Source organism: Peromyscus maniculatus, chromosome 11 (genome assembly GCF_049852395.1).
Source record: "Peromyscus maniculatus bairdii isolate BWxNUB_F1_BW_parent chromosome 11, HU_Pman_BW_mat_3.1, whole genome shotgun sequence".
NCBI lineage: Eukaryota > Metazoa > Chordata > Mammalia > Rodentia > Cricetidae > Peromyscus > Peromyscus maniculatus.
This window is the reverse complement of record NC_134862.1, coordinates 91,683,194-91,690,531: the sequence shown is the minus strand read 5'-3', so window position 1 is coordinate 91,690,531 and position 7,338 is coordinate 91,683,194.

Genomic DNA, 7,338 nt, shown 5'->3' with positions numbered 1-7,338 from the left:
CCATCTCAGTAGGTGAATCACCTAAGGGAAACACAGCCGTGGAAGGCATTCAGAACCTTGTTCCTGCCATCGCCAGGGCCCAGCTGTGGTATACAGCATCGATGAGGGATGGAAGGAGGCTGTCTACGGAAATGAGATGGACATGCCCCAAAACAAATGTAATAAAATGCTCCAATGGTATCTAGGGCCACGGGCAAGGGGAACCTGGGATTCTAAAAATCCTACCTGGGAAGAGTCAGAAGAAGCCTCATTCAAAGGCAGTGGTTGTGCTGCTGTGTGCACGTGTGTATGTGTGTGCGCATTCATGTGTGTGTATGTGTTTGTATGGAGGTCAGAGGTTGACATTGGCTGTCTTCCTCAACTCCTCTCCACTTTATTTTTTGAGACAGCATCTCTCCCTGAACCAGGAGCTCACTGATTCAGCTACATTGACTTTCCAAAAAGCCCAGGGACCCTCCCTAGCACCTAGGTTACATGTATGCACCACCATACCCAACTTTTTATGTGGGTCCTGGGGATTGACTTTATACTTGTGTGGCAAACACTTTACTGACTGAGCCATATCCCCAGAGTCACACTGATAAGGGCAAGCTGAGCTACATTTTCCCAACTCTGTCACAATTAAGCTCCTGTGACCTTCTGAATTCCTTTTAGAGACCTACCCTGTCCATTGCCTCTCATCAATGACAGCGCTGACCCCCTAAATGGTCTCTTCAGCTTGACTTCAGTGAGATCAGACCGTCCCTCTGTGAAAAACCCTCCAGCGGTTTCCTGGAAAACTCCTGCGTCCTCTGCCACTGCTCCCCACAAGCTCCGTCCTGCCCTCTCTGCACCATTGACCTGTGGACACACCCAAGTCTCCCTCTGTCTTTGCAGAATCCATGGCCTGAAACCCCTCGACAGTTCCTTTCTCCTCCTTGGCCTCAGGCCTCAACTAGAACACCAGTTCTTCTCAGAGACACGCCCTGCCCATCTTTCCTAAAGCAGAACCCCTTCATCCTCTACCAACCGTGTTTCCTAGTCAGTATCTTATTTATTCCATCCCTATCCCTTAACACTGTCAGAAAAAAAATTGGGAATTTCTGGTATACTAGTTCACTGCATATCTCAAATAAAGATAATCATTCATTAATAATCCTCAGTAATAAGACATGAAGAGCTCATTGCGGCTGGAGAGCTGAGAAGATGGCTGGGGCAGTGTTCAAATCTTACCTTGCTCTGGTTGGTTCCCATACAGTCAATCAAATTTTCCTAAAATCAGTCTTCATATCTCTTGGCTTTGATAGCACCCCACTTCCCATTGCAAATAAAATTACTCATTCTGACTTGGCTTCAAAATCACTTGCTAGTTATTGTGGAAAGACTGGAAAGGCCAGGAAAGGAAGGAGGGAAGGCCTCAGCCGCACTATTCGGTGTACTTGCAGCCAGTGTACCATTTCTATGGCACTTCTTCCTGGGCCGACTGCTAGGAATAGTCTAAATGCAATTATCGTGTTGAGAAAGGCATTTCCCTCGTTATAAAAGTGTCTGTTCAACTGTGGGATGCTACAGCAAGTGAAAATGTAGTGCAGTGGGCAGAGCGTCGGCTTGGCATGTGCACAGTTCTGAGTTTCATCTCTAGCAATGTGCAAAGTGGTGATGGTGCATGCCTGTAATCCCAGCCCTAGGGAGGTCAAGGCAGGGGAATCAGAGTTCAAGGTTATCCTTGGCTACAGTGTGAGTGTGAGTGTGACACCAGCCTGGAACTCACAAGACCTTAATGCAAGAAACCAAAACTAAATACAAGAAAAATAAGAGAAAAGAGAAAAAAAAATCACCGAGGTTTTTTTTTCCATCCTTAACATCCTGTTCTGACACACCCAGACACATTCTTTGACAATTCTTTGTAATCCACGAAACAAACTCATTTTCACAACACACCGAGGATGCATGGCTACTTCATGAAAGGTGTTTTGGAAGATAGGAAAGAAATCCACACTGTACCCTGTTCATCAGAACCCTACTCAGATTCTTCTCAATCCCTCAGGCCCTTCCGTCCTTGGCAGTGGGATGTAGTGGGCAGCGCAGCTATGACTGTGAAGCATTAGTATTTTAGGACTAAGAACTAAAAACAAAAGGGTTGGGTGCGTGACTCAGTGTGACTCAGTTCTTGCTTCACATGCATGAGAGGCCAACTTCTATCTCTAGAACTGGAAAGTCCAAACCAACCCTTGCCTGTGATTGAAGATGCAGAACGATCACCATTCAGCTTCTTTATTATTGTGTGGCAATACTTAGCCTCTTTATCAACGGAAGGACGGGGAAATCAAGACTTTTTTTTTAGTTTAGCAATTCTCCTGGCAGAGCCTTCTCCCTGTCACCGTGCAGGTTGTGAGCCACTGCCACATCGAGGGCAGAACAGCAGCAGTCATTGTCTCCAAGCCTTTCAAGCATGGAGAACTACCGCTGCAATCATGGAGTGAGGCCATACCTCCTAGGGCTGAAAGAATGCCTTCTCAGTGGAGAAAATGGGGATGAACTAATGGTCCAGCCTACTGTTAAGTATAGATGCAAGGATTCTGGATTACCAGACAGGGCTCCAAATCGAACCACAAAGGACCTACAGGTACTTTTAGAAGTGATTTTACCAGTCTGTGTTTTAAATGTATCTCTTGGTTGAATGGAGCATATGTGCACATGCATTTATTTTTCACAAAAGCTTTTCTTCTTCCCATTCCCATATATAAGAACATCTTTCCACTGCCTCTACACAGCATACAATTTGGCTGAGAATAAAATGATTGAGTTCTTTCTTTGTTGAAATGCTTGTAATGTGATTTCCCCCTCATATTTAGTATTGTTGTATTATCTGTAACAAACTCCATACCTCTGCTTATTATGGAGTTCCCTTGTGTGGATGCTTACAGTTTCTGCAGTTCCTTGTAGTTCCAACTAGTTTTTTTTTTTTTCAAATCTGTTTTTAAAAAGTGTCTAGAAGTCAAACCGTGCTGGTTAACCTCGATTACCAACTTATTGGCTCAAGAATTGCCTTGGAGATTAGGAAAGGATTTGTCTGGGTGTCTGTGAGGGTGTCTCTCAGAACAAATCATGAGAACTTTGGCTTAAGTGATGGGTTAATCCCTCCATGGACTTGCAGGGTGCTGGGATTATTGGGAGATGATGAAAGGTAGGTAGAAATGCGTCTGTTGTAGTTTGAATATGAAATGTCTTCATAGACTCATGTGCCTGGACATGGGGTTCCCAGCTGGTGGCACTGTGTGGGAAGGTCATGGCCCCTTCAGAAGGCGGGGCTTTACAAGGGGGAGCACATTCCTGGGAGTGGGGTTTAAGGCTATCTTAGTTAGGGTTTCTATTGCTGTGAAGAGACACCGTGGCCACTGCAACTCTTACAAAGGAAAACATTTAATTGAGGTGGCTCGCTTACAGTTTCAGAGTCCATTATTATCATGGTGGAACATGGCAGCATGCAGGCAGACATGGTGCTGGAGAAGGAGCTGAGAGTCCTATATCGTGTAGGCAACAGGAAATGGTCTGAGATACTGGGTGTATCTTGAGCATATGAGACCCCCAAAGCCCGCCTCCACAGTGACACACTTCCTCCAACAAGACCACATCTACTCCACAAGGCCACACCTCCTAATAGTGACGCTCCCTTTGGGGGCCATTTTCTTTCAAACCATCATGAAGGATTTTTTTAGCCTTCGCCCACTTGCTGTTCATAGACGCAGTGCGATGAGTCAGCCTCCTGCCCCTGCCCCTTCTCCTGCCCAGACTGTTGCCGCCTCATCCTCCCAGACTCCCGATCCCCCAGAACAGTGAACCAAATGAACCCTTACACCCCTAAGCTGCTTTCTGCCAGTCAGGACCTTTTATCACAGCAACAGAAATGAAACACAGAGTCCTTTGGGAGAACACCCGCTGCCACATACTCCTGCCCCTGTGATGTTCTGCTCGAGAGCTTGGGGTCGAGTCACCCAGGAACCGAAAACCCTGAAGCTGTCTACCGCAGTGAAATCCTCCCTGCCTTAGACTGTTCTGTCAGGTATTCCGGTCTCGGTGATACAAAAGGAAGGAGCATGCAGACGCTTGGATTTACCTGAAATCTCCTCAGGCTTAGCAGCAGCTACGTTTCATGTCCTGTTCTTGTCCTTCTCCCTGGCGTCATCTCAGCGCATTCCTTGGGAGGACAGACCGGGACAACAGGAAGGCCACGACACGCTCTCTCCTAAGATGCCTTTCATCTTGCTTTCCCACTCGTTCTCAGGCTCGCTCAAGGTCAGTTGGCCCAGAAACTTGACATCATTTCCCCCTGTGGTTTCTGTCAGTTCTTTTGCTCTAGAACGGGGGTGTCTCTCGTTTGTATTCTCCGTGGTTTACTCCGTAGAGCAAGGCTACCGCTGCTTTTTTGCAGCGTGTGCTGGTTGGTTTTCTGTCAACTTGACCCAAGTCAGAGCCGTTCTGGGAGGAGGGAACCTCAGCTGAGAACATGCCTCTAGCAGATCGGCCTGTAGGCAAGTCTATGGGACATTTTCTTGGTTGATACTGGTGTGGAAGAACCAAGCCCACTGTGAGGAGGGTCACCTCAGGGCAGGTGGTCCTTCTTTATATAAGAAAGCAGACTGAGCAGCACATGAAGAGCAAGCCAGTAAGCAGCACCCCTCCAGGTCTCTGCTTCGGCTCCTGGCTCTGGGTTCCAGCCTTGAGTTCTTATCTTAACTTCTCTCAATAATGGACCATGACCTGGGAGTTGGAAGGTGAAATAAAGCCTTTCTCCCCAGGTTGCTTTGGGTCACTGTGTTTGTCACAGCAATAGAAAGCAAACCAAGATAGCGCCAATTCTACCAAGTTATTTCTATGACATATTGCTAAGTGATAGAGGTGGCAGAGGAGAATGAGGTGGCTTAGTGGATAAAGTCACTTTCCGACCACCAAGGGTGATGACCTGAGATGGACCCCAGAACCCACATAGTGGAAGTAGAAAACTGGCTTTCACAAGTTGTCTTCTGAACCTCTATGTAAGTGCCATGATGAGCACCTCCCAAATAAATTCAATAAAAAGTTGAAATAATTTAGTATCGATAAATTTTCCATATTTGATCATCCATGTACATATATTATCTATTATATATCTAATATATACATTTACATATATATGAATATTTCAACTGCTCAAACATTTGAAAACAAAATGCATGTGTTCTAGCATAGCCCTGTGAAGCACTTCAGTGTGTTTTTTTTGTTTATGTTTTTGTTTTTGAGGCAGGGTCTTATGTATCCCAGGCTGCCCTTGGGCTTGCTAATGTAGCTGAGGATGACCTTAAATTTCTGATCTTTCTTCTTCCACTTCCTGAGTGCTAAAACTACAAGGATATGCTGCCATGCTTGGTTTATGCGATTCCGGGGATCAAACTCAAGGCTTTCATGCATGCTGGACAATCACACTACAAACTAGCCATGTTGCTAGCCCAGTACATATCTTTTCAAAATAAGGCCAGTCTTCTTCTTTTTTTTTCTTTTCATTTTTCTTTATTAAGAAAATTTCTATTCACTCCACATACCACCCACAGATCCCCCCTCCTCCCTCCTCCCACCCTCCAGCCCTCCCTCCCAAGCCACCCCACATCCCCACATCCCCCAAATCAAGGTCTCCCCATGGGGAGTCAGCAGAGCCCAGCTCACTGAGCCTAGGCAGGTCCAAGCCTCTCCCTACTGCACCAAGACTGCACAAGGCGTCACACCACAGGCACCGGGCTCCCAAAAGCCTGCCCATGCACGAGGGAAGGATCCTGATCCCCCTGCCTGGGTGCCCCCTAAACAGTTCAAGCCAAACAACGATCTTTCATATCCAGAGGACCTACTCCAGTCCCATGGGGGCTCCACAGCCGCTAGTCTACAGTTCATGAAGGCCAGTCTTCTTAATAAGTGCCACACTGGGATCACAGCTAAGGCATTCAATAACTCCTTAATACCTGAACCTAGTTCCTATTCAAGCTTCTGCCCCCAGATTAGCGTGCTGTCAAGGCAAACATGTTGCTTATGTTGCTTTGCCTCTTCTGACCCCCCGGCTCTACCAGCATTATTCCTGATGCTGGTTTCAGGCTCTCCATGCCTTCCAGATTCATCTCATTGTTTCTTCTTGGGGGCACTTGCTTGCTCTTCCACACCTGCATTTACTACAGAGTGGGGTGTGACAGTGGGAATCAATTCTACTGAAGCATGTTGGGCGACCTTAGGTAGCTAGTTAGAAATGAGCAGACTTGAAGATCAGGGAGGATCGACCTGCCTTCCCTTATCATCAGCTTCAAGCCCCAACCTTGGTTGCTGGTAACACACTGATTTTGCAGGTGAAAAGCAGGGGTGGGTAAATGAAGGGGAACTCCACAGTTGTCCCTCCTTAGTGTTTAGAATACCACCCGTAGGCAGTAAACTACAGGCAACTAATGACTGCTAGGAGAAGAGAATTAGCCTCTCCCAAGGATGAGCCCCCTTGTCAGCTGTCATGGTGTCATGGTCAGCCCTAAAACCACGGACATAATAACAACCAAAATGGATTCAGCAGGTTGGATTTGTACTTATTTGCACATACACACACACATACATGTATGCAATAGTAATAGTGAAAGAAAAAGGAGGCTATCAACTTGAGAGTGGGAGGGGGTCCTGGGAGGGACTGGAGTGGGGAAAGGGAGGGGGTAAATGATGTAATTCTATCTCAATTAAAAACATACTTAGAAAATATCTAGAAAACCAAATGAAACGGAGGACGGTGGAAGCAGCAGCATCACGGATGCCCATTAAAAGAAAGTTATTTCCCTCTGGTAAAGCATGGGTGTTCTTATAGATTTATTACTATTTTTTCTTTAATCCCGTATAATCTACTCTGCTACATGATTTTTGCTTGGTCAAAAGAATGTGATCTGAGTCACATCTCTCTCCGGCCCTGGGAACTTCCTGAACTGCCAGGAATATTCTAAGATCACTACCCAGAAGGAAGCCTTTCTGGAAAGAACAAAGACATCATTGTCCCCACCCAGATGGGCCTGTGTGCTAGTTAGCTGTAACTGCCAACTTGGCACAGCCTCGAGTCACCTCAGAAGGAGTCTCAGCTGGGTGATTGCTCGAATCAGATTGGCCTGAGGGCTTGTCTGTGTGGGGACTGTCTTGATTATTCATGGACGTAAGAGGGCTCCCGGCCTCCACTATGGGTGGCACCACTCCCTGGGCAGGTGGTCCTGGACCTTATAGGGAAGCTAGGTAAGCACGAGCCTGCTCGAACCAGCAAGCAGCATTCCTCTATGGTTTCTGCTTCAAGTTCCTGCCTTGACTTCCTTCAGTGAT